At 50.0% G+C, this 12,554-nt stretch overlaps 1 protein-coding gene across 6 annotated transcripts in view; it reads left to right on the top strand.

Moving 5' to 3' along the window:
* Positions 1 to 12,554, top strand: part of B4GALT3 (beta-1,4-galactosyltransferase 3) — a 63,458-nt gene that overhangs the window by 19,636 nt on the left and 31,268 nt on the right. Inside the window, exon 1 of one of the 6 annotated variants that reach the window (XM_029580715.1) lies at positions 9,982 to 10,046. The exons of the other annotated variants lie outside the window; for them this stretch is intronic. The gene's annotated coding sequence lies outside the window, so the exon portion shown is untranslated. Of the gene's footprint in view, positions 1 to 9,981; positions 10,047 to 12,554 lie in introns of those variants that run through there. 6 annotated transcript variants of the gene reach the window in all.

Here is a 12,554-nt window from a genome sequence, read left to right as displayed (position 1 = left end):
CAGCTTTGGAGATGGACCATAAGCCTCCTTGCTGTGTGGCCAGTAACTTACGCCTGTCTCTTGGTTTATACGCTGGTTTTTCGTCAGATCATCTTAACTACTTATCACTCCTGGCCCTCTTTTTGCCTCAGATCCAAGGGTGGGGCGACCAATAAGCTGAAAACAATCCCTTCTTGGACTTTTTGGCTGACATTGGGAAGCTGTATAATATGACCCAATTAGGGGAAAAAAAAAAAGGATTTACTGCCTATTGCCAAAACAGGATAATTTAACCTGATTTTTAGTAGGTAGGCCACAGGCCTTGTTGCTATAGCAGCAGGTTGCTCGCAGACCTCATCACTGTATCAGCAGGTTGGCAGGTAGCTCACGGGCCTTGGTATCGTACCAGCAGGTTGGCAGCTAGATGGGCTTCATCACTGTGCCTGCAGGTTGGTAGACAAATCACAGACCTCGTTAATGTACCAGCAGGCTAGCAAATAGGTCCTAGGCCTCATTACTATACCAGTAAGATAGCAGACTCTTCGACTGTACCAGCCAGCTGTGTTAATGCCTACCCTACCAAGTGACAAAGATTCTTGTGCGCAGACACCTGTGGGCTTTTCTGCCATTAGCAGGGCGGCATGCGGCTGCTTGCTCTTCAGTGTTATTCCCAGAGCTAAGGCTCAGTTACTGTTCTAGGCCTGATTCTCCCTGCCAACAGAAGATTACAGACATAGAGTCAGCTCACACATTGCAAATTGCTCTCCAGATACTGAGAAACCTAAAAATAACCACACTATAGACTAGATACTCCTTCAGACTAGAACTGTTAGGCTGCTATATCTACTGGTCTCGGACTATATGTTCCTATTCTAATATGCTGTACCTCGCCTTGGGTGAATTTCTTATTCAAAAAAGCAGGCAATATATCCAAATAAATATTATCCTTCTCCCCTTCCTCCCTCCTTTTTGACTTGTCTTTTGCTCATTCTGTTACCTCATCCCCTAACCCCTACTGCACCCCCTAGCCCTTCTCTCCACTTCCCTCTGGTTGGTTTCCCTCTCTCTTTCTCCTTTTCCTGCCTTCCCATTTTCACGTCCCGAGTCCCTGGTACTACTTTCCAGCCTCTCTCTCGCTCTTCCTTCATAGGCGCTCTCTTCTTTAAGACCACCTCCTGTGCCTTTCCCTCATTCCCCCTTTTTTCCCCTCATCTTTCATCTCCCCTTCTCCTGATTATTTTTATGTTTTTTTCCACTACCCCTTGTTCCCACGGCGGGGGTGTGACCCACTGCAAACCGTGCACCTGCGCAGAGAGGCAGCTCCAATGGGGGACGCCATCACACAGCTGAGCCGACCCAGAGAGTCTAAGCAGAGTAGAACCTGTCTTGTCCGACTACACTCCCCCCACCCCCCCTGCTGATAGTAGGCGTGGCCCTTACCACAGCATCAGCTTCTTGTGCTGGGATGGGCCAGGCTCGAGGTACGAGGCACAAGACCTCTGAGATTCTACGTGGCTAATACTATAAGAACTGGACCCCCACGGCACAGGAAGTTGATACTGTGTTACGCATAAGCTTCTTCTATGAGCAGGGAGGACCAGGAGGAGGCCAGGATGAGCAGAGAGGATTGAGGGTGTTGTGGATGGGGGGGGGGGGTACATGAGAACTTTTGGCAGGGACAGAATGTGGGGAAGACCGTCAGGAGAAGGAGAATGCAGGGAGGAGAGGCTTCTAGGGTGGGACGGGGATGTGGGGAAAGCTTTCTGTGAGTCAAGGAGAGAGAATGTGGGGAGAGCATTCTGGGAATTGGGGAGAGGGAAAGGCTGAACGTGGGATGGGGGCCAGAGAGAAAGAAGATGTGGCTAATAAGGAGGGGGGGGGGGGAAGGACCCAGGATGGAGGGAAGGGGGAGAGAGGGAGAAAGTATCCTGGCTAGAGGGGAATGTGAACTAGAAAGGAATGAGGAGAGAGAGGAAAAGGGTGATTGGTTATTGGGTGGAAGGAGAGGGAGAAAGGATCCATGACTCTGAATTTGATGGGTGGGGAAATCCAGGAAGATACTGAGGGGAGAAAGGAGTAGAAATGGGAAAGGCGAGCAGGCAGGAAGACACTGAAGAGAAGCAGGAGATGAGAAGGAAGAGAGAGGCATTAAGATAACCTCTTTGAAGGAAGAGATAAAGGAAGGAAAGAAACAAAAGGAAAATGAACATTAGAGAGAGAGAGAGATGGAGAATATTAATAACATCAGGTTAAAATATCCTTGGGCCCAGTCCTCAGTCTCTGACCTGGCCAGGCCTCACACAGAATTTAAATGTGAACACCTGGATTTTGTTGCCTGATTTGATTTCTTTTTTTTTTCTGGTGCATAATTAATTTTTTTTTGTATGCAGGACCAGCCCTAAGGCTTTTTTCGTATTGGGTTTCAGATGTTTTTGAGTTGGCCAAATTTAAAGAGTGCTTTTAGGTATGTTTTGAGAGTAGGTGACTACAGTTTTTCACAAGGGACAACTCCCTCATCCTCCGTCAAGGAGGAGCAAGGAGCCTGGAAGCAGCAGACGAGATGGCGCTTCTAGTGAGATGCGACGGAGCTGCCCGCGTAGCAGGAGCGCTCAGCGTACACGTGGGTTTCCTAAGCCGACAGCTGCTAGGCCCAGGGGAGCAGGAGCTAGCCTTCAACCAAACGGGGGCACCCCCAGTGGGATCTAATGGCCGTGCACGGGAACACCAAAGCAGAAGAGTTCTTCAGCTGAAAAAAAGAGAACGGGGATCCAAGGGGATGGACGCACTGGCGCAGAAGTGGCCCCGAGGCACGCCACTGTACGTGTTCCCACCTTGGCCCCCTGGTGGGAAAGGTGTTGAGAAGGATAGCGGACCATCCGGGGTTAGTCATACTGCTGTGACCCCAGAGTGCTTAAATAGTGCAATTTCTCCAGGATAAAGGGCTGCATAAAGGGCTAGTGGTGAATTTGCTATGGGTCCAGATAGTGGCGGTAGCATTATTTATTATTTTATTTAAAATATTTGTTATTCGCCCTTCCGTTATTCAGGGCGAGGTGCAGTAAACACGCAGAAAGTGTGAATAACAATTTCATAAAACACTAATAAAATAGGGCAGCGTCTTAAAACAGAGGCGGGCAAGACGACATGGCTCAGGTGTGTCAAACCCTTTCTTGAATAGACAGGTCTTCTCTGTTTTTTTATAAACCATTTGGGCTCTTCAGTAGACCTTAAAGACGCTGGGAGTAAGTTCAACGGTACCAGGGCCTGCGGCGGAGAAGGTCCTTTCCCGTGTGGGAGGGATCATCAGAAGGCCTTGACTGGCAGATCGGAGGAAACGAGAAGGTGTGAGGCTATTCGGTGTAGCAGGGGCACCGTTCGAACCTTCCAAGGAGCGCATCCATAAAGGATCTTACGTTGAAGACCCTATTATTAATGGCCATTTGTTTTGGCCAGAGGAATTTGAGTTACAGGCACTGGCCTGCAGGGATCCTTCCCTGTCCTTTCAAGAGAAAAGGTCATCACTAGGCCAGTTCCATCCTTGCTGCTGAAGGCAGTGTCGGAATTTCATATAAATCAAGTGGTCTCCTTGCCGGGCTTCAGGAGAGCAGAGTCTCGAGGTTAAGACGTGGGAGCTCAGATTGCTGGATGTGTCTAGGGCTCTTCTGAGATACCTGGAAGTCACAAATGATTTCCGGAAGTCGAACAGGCTTTTTTCTGTTGCCCGCAGAAGGGAAGTGGCCTCCAAAGCCAACAGTTGCACAATGGATTAAGGAAGCAATTGAAGTACCGTACCTATTAAAGGGAATGCCTGTGCCAGAAAGCCTTAAAGCACATTCCCACGAGGGCTCAGGCAGTGCCATGGGCAGCTCGGAGATTAGTGGCCCCAGCAGAAAATCTGCAGGCCAGCCACATGGGCGTTTGCTGCATTCATTTACAAAATGTTACAGGCTGAACCGTCAGCAGAGAGGAGGACACAGCCTTTGTCATGGGGGGCGGGTCCTGGATCCTGGAAGCATTTCTCCCACCCGGGATAGGTACTGCTTAGGTACATCCCACTTGTCTGCACTGGTCTGGTAGGATGATGAGGAAGGTTCTTACCTGCTAGTTTATCTTTCCTTGAGTCCTGATAGACCTGTCCAGAGCCCTCCCCAAGAAGAGGTCCGAGGTAAAAAAAATATAATAGCAATAGGTAAAGTCCTCGCAGAATAAACAAAAAAAAAAAATCAGGATTTAGATTTAAATATAGATATAAGCGAAAGGCGTGCCTTTTGTCCCAGGTTGGAAATGAAACCCAGGGAGAAGAGGTGATACTCGTTCCTTAATATTTTTCTCTTTCTCCTAGGACGGTAGTCCTCATGCATGGGTGACATCATCAGATGGAGCCCGGCACGGAAAACGTCTGTCAAAGTTTCTAGAAACTGGCTGGCACACTGAGCATGACCCACGCAGGGTCTCTCATCAGTCCCTTTCTTTTTCACGGAGCTTTCGTCTTGCGGAGGTGGAGCTTGTGCTCTTTGGTCGGAAACCTTGTGTTTTCTTCCCGAAAATTTTCTCTTTTTCGCATATTTTTCCTGCGCTGGGACTCTCTTCGGTATCCTCGGGATCTTCTCGGTCGCTGAGTTCTTTTTTTCTTCTCCCACATCCGCCGCTCGCTGTGTCCACGTGGTCTCTGTCTACCTCATGGCTGCCTTGGGCTTTCGTCAATGCCCCCGGACTATGTCCCTAACGGATCCACATGAAGTGTGCATCCTCTGCCTGGGGGTGTCGCACAATGTCCGTGGCTGCGAATTGTGTGCCCAGATGACCCCGAAGGGCCGTCGGGCCAGGCTGGATAAAATGGAGAAGATATTCGGCTTGGGCAAATCCGAGCAATCTATGCTGGCGTCGGTGCCCTCGACACCTAGGGACCGAGGGGAGCCGATTGCCCTCGATCCCCCAATCACCACTCCTCCCCTGAAGTTCTTGGGGCAGGAGGGCTCCGGGGATCGGCCAGTCTCGGTGACCTCGAAGTCCCAGACATCTGGGTCATCTTCATCATCCTCGGCGCCAGGGAAAAACTGGGCTGAGCACCATGGGAGATCCCGCAAACATTGGCACCGGTCCCCATCCGAGCACGGGACTGGGCCTGTGAGGACCATGGCACTTGTCCCTGCCGTATAAGCTGCCTTGACACAAGGAGGTCCCAAATTCCCTCGATGTCTGTGCTCCGGGGCCATCTGCACCGATACCGGTGACAGACATTGACCCTCCTCAGGGCCCCGAGGAGGAGTTGAGACCAACCCTCCACTCTCATCAGAGGTGTTCGAGGTGGAGTTGGAGTGTTGGGTGCGCCTGGTGGTGGAGTGCACATGCTCCTTATTTTTCATAGTGCCACAAAAGGATGGATCTTACCTCCCAGTGCTGGACTTCAAGAAGGTCAACCAAGCGCTGAGAATCCTGTGTTTCAGAATGGAGGCCTTAGGGACAGTCAAGGCGGCAGTAAGAAGAGGCAAATTTCTCTCCTCCCTGGACCCGCTGAAGCTTTAGCTGCACATTCCGATGCGGGAAAGCTTCCAGAGGTTTTTGCGCTTAGGTGATCACTATCAGTTCCAGGCACTGGCATTGGCCCCTCGTACCTTCACAAAGGTCTTGGTAGTCGTAGCAGCCGCCCTGCATAACCAAGGAGGGAATCGGAGTCCATCCTTATCTGGACGACTGGTTAGTAAGAGCAGACTCGAGGCAAGAAGGGGTCGCAGTACCAGAAAGGATCATAGGACAGCTAGAAGCCTTGGGGCGGATAGTAAACCAACGCAAGAGCCATCTGTGCCCATCTCGGGGCAGTGTTCGATACAAGTAGAGGGATGCTGTCCCTGCCGGAAGAAAGGATAGTCAGGCTGCAGCGGCAGGTGAACAGGTCGATATCCACCAGGCAGCCCAAGGCAAGAACGTACTGCAAGTGCTGGTATCGATGGCAGCAGCTATCGAAGAAGTGCCTTGGGCAATGGCACACATAAGGCTGCTGCAGCATTATCTCCTAGCAAGCGGAGCACCACAAGAACGGGATTTAGAGCGGAAACTGCCATTGCTGCGACATGTAAAGGAAAGTCTATGTTGGTGGCAGGGGAAGGACAACCTAGCCAGAGGCTCCAGTTTGGAACCCCGCCAGTGGGCCTTACAGACGCCAGCAGCAAGGGCTGGGGAGGAGCTCTACGACGGTTGGGGTGGCACTAGGGTCCTGGGTCGCGCAGGAGATGAACATCTCCATGAACAGGCTAGAGATGCTCCTAGCCGTAATCAGATTCAGATCAAGGGTGAGAGGTCACCCAGTCCGGATTCTCTCGGACAACGGAACAACAGTAGCCTACATCAACAGGCAGGGAGGAACCAGGAACCCACAGATGAGGGCAGAGCGTCGCCTGCAGGATATCTCGGCGGCCCACATAGCAGGGGCGGAAAGCACACAAGCAGTCTTCCTAAAGCCGCCAAAGATTGGATCCGGGAGAGTTGGAGCTGTCGGCGGAAGCTTTCCAACGGATTGTAACTCAGTGGGACCTCATGGCCAAGAGGAGCAGTGCCGAAGCAGCCAACCTTTTCAGCAGGCGGAGCGAGTATGGGTCCAAGGGGATCGATGCGTTAGCCCAGCAGTGACCTGTAGGAGTTCTTCTCTACATCTTTCCCCCACCGGCCTATGGTGGGAAAACTCTTCCTCAGAATAGCGAGCCACCAAGGTCAAGTAATCCTAGTAGCACCAGAGTGGCTGAGATGACTGTGGTATGCGGACCTAGGCAAGCTAAGCATGGAGGAGCCGATCAGGTGCCATCCAATACTGCAGGAAGTCCGTCAACATGGAAAACCCAGCACAGTTCTCTCTTACGGCATAGCTATTGAGGGGGCCTGGTTCTCAAGGTAAGAGCTGCTCCATGGAGGTAATAGCCACACTCCTGATGGCGCGGAAAAAAATCAACCTCAGTGGCATATGCGAGGACCTGGAGGCTTTTTGAGCGGTGGTGCTCTCGGAGAAACATTGCCCCAGGCAGCAATATTGCAGTTTCTACAGGATGGACTGGACAAGGGGCTGGCAGTAAGCTTGCTTAAGGTCCAGGTGGCGGCTACTGCCTGCTAGAGAGGACGGATCAAAGGCTTCTCTGTGGCATCTCTAAGGGGGGGTCGAACCACACACAGGCTTCCTTCAGACTAGTAGTGCCAGCATGGCATCTGAACTTGGTGCTGAGAGTGCTAGCGAAAGCTCCCTACGAGCCGCTCAAAAACGTCCCGGTAAGGGACCTCACCTGGAAGACCAACCTTCCTGATGGCCATATGCTCGGCAAGAAGAATATTGGAGATAACAAGGCCTATCGTGCCGGGAACCAGATCTCTCCTTCTCAATCCAAGTCAGGACCCCCCCGAGTAGTAGCGCTAGCATTTGTTTTTCTTCCCTTTGGTTTCTGTGTTTGGTTAAAAGTCACGTTTCCTAGGGGCTTGGGAAGCGGCAAGGATAACGGGAATTATGATAGATAGCACTGGTAAAGAAGCTGCTGACTCCTTCCCTGCTGAACAGCCTATAGAGAGGAGGGTCTCAGGGACGAAGTCTGGAACTCTGCCGCCATCTGCTGGTAGGGGGACAAACCCCACTGTGAAGACTGGGCTGGCAGGCCTTGAGGAAAGACAATTAGCAAGGTAAGGCCTAATTGTGCCATAGCTGTACGTTTCATGCAGGCCCTGCTTCAACTGAAGCCTCCCCTCAGGCCTCCCGCTGTGTCTCGAGACCTCATTGTGGTGCTAGCTCAGCAGATGAAAGCTCCTTTTGAGCCGCTGTGCTCCTGTGACCTGAAGTACCTGACCTGGAAGGTCATATTTTTGGTGGCAGTCACTTCAGCGTGCAGGGTCAGCGAGCTCCAAGCCTTAGTGACTTATCCACCTTATGCCAAGTTTTATCATGACAAGGTGGTCTTGTGTACACACCCTGCCTTAAGGTGGTGACAGATTTACATCTTAACCAGTCAGTTGTCCTGCCAATATTCTTTCCCAGGCCCCATTCGCACCAAGCAAACGAGCACTGCATGGTCTGGACTACAAGCAAGCCTTAGTCTTCTCTCTGGAGTGGACAAAAACCCATCGACAGTCCAGCCAACTTTTTATTTCTTTTGACAGGAATAGATTGGGAGTTGCTATTGCCGAACAGACACCATCCAGTTGGCTAGCAGATTGCATTTCCTTCTGTTATGCTCAGGTGGGACTGCATCTTGAGGGTCATGTCAAGGCTCATTCTGTAGAGCTATGGCAGCATCGGTGGCCCACTTGCAAGCAGTTCCTGTGGAGGAGATCTGCAAAGCTGTGATGTGGAGTTCTCTCCACACATTTCCATCTTACTACTATCGGGATAGGAATGGCCAATGCAACAGTAGGTTTGGCAAGTGTCCTTCAGAACCTATTTGAGGTTTAGAACCCAACTCTCCCTGCCTAGGGCCCGTTGTTTGGGTTCAGGCTGTCTCCCTCTCTGTTACTAACAGTACCAGTGGTGTTGTGCCCGTTGGCACCTGGTTAGGTGTCTGTTGGTCCCCTTTTGTGTTGGGGAGCAGCCTGTAGCTAGGGATTCACCCATGTGTGAGGACTTCCATCCTGCTTGTCCTCTGAGAAAGCAGAGTTGCTTACCTGTAACAGGTGTTCTCCGAGGACAGCAAGATGTTAGTCCTCACGAAACCCACCCGCTACCTCGCGGAATTGGGTTTCTCCTATTATTTTGTTTTAATCGTAATTCTATGTTGCAAGACTGGAGAGGGACCCGCGTGGTATAGGGCATTTCTGGGCATGCTCAGTGTGCCTAGTCAGAGTTCTAGAAACTGACATCGCTTTTCTGCATCGGGTTCCATCTGATGATGTCACCCATGTGTGAAGACCAACATCCTGCTGTCCCTGGAGAACACCTGTTACAGGTAAGCCACTCTGCTTTAATGGCGATTTGAAGAAATTCAGTTTCTGAGTTTATTAGACTCTGGACATTATAATTAAGCGGCCCTAAATTTTGTTTCACTGCCTTTTCTAGTTCTCCTCAGTTACACTGCCCTGTACCTCTGACTAGCCTAGCCCCAAGTTATCTACCCTTGTTATATGTAACTTCTGCTTCTAGTGAATTGTTCTTGTTTAAGTTATACCCTTTGTTACATGTAAACCGATCTGATATGAAATTTTTTCATGAAGGTCGGTATAGAAAAATGTTAAATAAATAAATTTCAAAAGTGGGACAGAGTGAAAACTTCTGAATGAATGAATGGAGAGGAAGAACGCACAGCATATCTGGTACTTATGTTGGATAGGAACATAATGTTTTGCTTTGCTGCATTGAAAAACTTAATGAAAGAAAATTACCGAAAAAAAAAACCCCTGAAGCCTATGAATGGCTCCATTATTATCTGTGGGAGGAGAGCACGGTAATTGTTGCACAGAGCAGCAAAACGGGTAACTCTGGCTCTGTTTGCCCTGCTTTCTCCATTCATTCTCTCCTTAACTTCCTGCACTCCCCCCCCCCCCCCCCTTCTATGTCCATCCTCTCTCACTCCCCCTTTCTTTTCTCTCCCACATCCCGTTCACCCTCTTCTCCTCCTCTTTCCCTCCCTTATTTCTGTTCCTCTCCTCTCCTGCCAGGGAAATGCAGAGAAGCCCCCCCTCCCCCATCCCTCGCGCAGATAGCGGGGAGAGCGCGCGCAGCCGCTCGGGGGGGGGGGGGGGGTTGTCTTCGGTTGGGCGGCTGGAAATTCTCTGAGAACAATCCTGGCCGGGGGGGGGGGGCTGCTGCCGCCGCCGCTGCCACTCAGATCCTCCCAAGCGTGGCGGGAAGGGAAATGCACAGCCTGTACCCAGAGCCAACCGCCGCTTTCCTGAGCTGCCCCTGCTGGGAGGGCGCGCCTGCCTTGACTCAGCTGCAGTTGGGAAAATAATTAGGTTTATCTCTCGGTTTTTTTTTTTTTTCTTTCTAAGTTGATAAATGCCCTGCGTTTGATATCTTTTAAAGGGAATTAATGAGCGGAGAGCAAACATTGAGCAGAATGGCTCGCCCGTTGCCAAAAGCCATTAAACCCTAACCCGTTGTGGTATGCGCACGGGCTTGTGAAGTCTGGTTTCCTTCGGGGGGGAGGTTATCGGAGGGGAACAATCGGAACGGCGAGTCCCTTGCTCGCAGGGAGGCAAAAGCAGGACGGAGTCGGCCCCCTGACTCCCCGAGTTAAAGGGGCGGGAAGGCCCGTTGGGCTGGCGGCAGTTCTCGTTCTGCATCGGTCGTCGGGCACAAGAAACGGACCGTTTTAGGGAAATGTGCTAGAACCAAGGGGGTTACAGTAGGAAGCTGCAGGTGGGCGAATGCAAGGAACGCCCCCCCCCCCCCCTCACAAGGGAGGTGGTGAAGACAGAAACTGCCCGGGAATAAGCGCTGGGAGGTGAAGAGGAGGCTGGGGGATCGGCAGGGGGGGTCCGTAGTGTTCCTCTGGAATTGAGATGGCGTGGAAAGGAGGGGGACCCTCATGGACTTCGTCCTGCTGTCGGTAGGAACAGGGTGGGGAGGTTACAGTAGTGCTGACAACCCACCCATCACCCCTCCTAGGGCACATAAACAGGGGAGCAGCGGTAAGGACAAAACAGGGATATATAGTCTTGCAGCAGGGACGGGAATAACAGAGCAAAGTGCAAGAAACCAATTGGCCTTGAAGTTGCTATTTGGCTCTCCTCTTGAGTGATAGGGAATTGGCCACACGAGGAGCAGTTTGCAGATTACCACAGCCGGACTGCGATTCGATCGGGCCACGTTTTTGCCACGATGTCACTTGTGCACGTGTGTTCCGTGAACCAGTCATACGCTCTTCTCCACGAAGGAAGCTCTGATGCTGTTTTGAACGTGGCAGCTTCCAGTGGTTGAGGATTCAGGGGCGGTCACATGGCAGAGCTCCTGTGGAAGGCGGGAAAATGGCCTTCGGGTCTCCCTTTCTCCTTTCCTCTTTGATTGTGCCCTTGACCGCCCCTTGGCTTCTTTAATAAACCTAGACGTAGGCGACAGACAAGGATGGTTCACCAGGTCTGCCCATACTGTCACGTTTAGACTCTGCTCAGTCTCTGGTCCCCTCCTTCCCTTGGCCTCACCAGCTATCCCTGGGCTTAAATTCTACCACTGTTCTATTTCCTGACACTTCTAAGAGGGCCTATTCGAGACATCAGTGGTCACTTGATAAGGAAGTAGTTCCTCTGAGCTTCTCCCCCCTCCAACATCATACCACCTGCCTTATCTTTCAGTTCTTCTTTTAAAGTGGCTTTTAACTGAGGGCCTAGGGTCTGACAGAAGAGGCAGGAAGCACCCGGTTGGTGCTGCGGGAATTGGGTCCACTCTTCTGCTACCCAACGTTGACCATTATAATTTTAAAAAAACCTTGTACTTTACCCTTAGTCTGGTGCCTCGTCACCCTTGCTGTAGAAAAAGCCGGTCTCCCACTCGTGGCCAGTTGGAATTCCCCCCCCCCCCCCCCCCCCCCCCCCCCGTGGGAGCCCCTGTCATCCTAAGAGGGCTAAAGAAACTGAAGAGTAGCTGAAGCTGCAGTGTAGAGGAACGCAGAGTTACATATTTTGCACATTTGGCGCCAGGGAGCAGTAAGCCAGTGCCGCACCTATTATTTATTTATTTATTTTTAATTTTTATATACCGAGGTTCTTATAGAGACTATAAATCACTCCGGTTTACATATAACGATAAACTGCCCAACAGAGATAAGGGGGCTTTACATAGAACAGTGGTACATATGGAACATTATAACTGGATGACAATTTAACATAATGATAATAAATAATATAGAATAGTTTTACTTGTAATTAATAAAATTATGTAATATAAACTGTATAATTTAAATATTTAACTTGGATATAGTGACATATTAACCATGCCAAATATAAATAATAAGATAAAATGAATTTTGAACTTAGAAATTGTAGTCCAGTTGCAGAGGAAAATATAAATAAGATTAATTTTTAGAACTCAAAGATTGTTGTCCAGTTACAGAGACCTGAAGGTAGGACTTGGTATGGTTAGACGTAACATGGAATGGTTAGACATGTAACATGTCTAACATGGTAACATGGTAACCATGGTAACATGGTAACCATGGTAACATGGTAACATGGTATGGTTAGACATAACATGGAACCGAATCGATGAGATGGGCTCAGAGAGCCGCTGCACTCTCAGCCACACTATTCAACATACACACGCTACCACTATGCACCCTTCTAGTGGATCGAGGAATCAACTTCTTCCTATAGGCAACTGTACATACCATTCGACCAGTTATATGAAAAAACTGCTTCGTCCCTGCCCATCTACAAGAAGGCAATGCAACAAAAACTATCTCAACTGAAGCTAGCGCTAAATTAAAAAAAAAACAACAACCTGAAATTATGTGGTTAAGGAAAAACTCCATGTTAATCAAACCGCCAACCTTAGACCTAGGAAATTTTAGCATTACACCCTCTGATCAAGTATGAGATCTAGGAATTCATGAGAACCTTTCAATGAAAAAACCTATAAGTAAAGTCATTAAATCAGAATACACCAAGCTGAGAAG

Source organism: Rhinatrema bivittatum, chromosome 16 (assembly GCF_901001135.1).
Source record: "Rhinatrema bivittatum chromosome 16, aRhiBiv1.1, whole genome shotgun sequence".
NCBI lineage: Eukaryota > Metazoa > Chordata > Amphibia > Gymnophiona > Rhinatrematidae > Rhinatrema > Rhinatrema bivittatum.
This window is presented reverse-complemented; position numbering and strand designations above follow the sequence as displayed.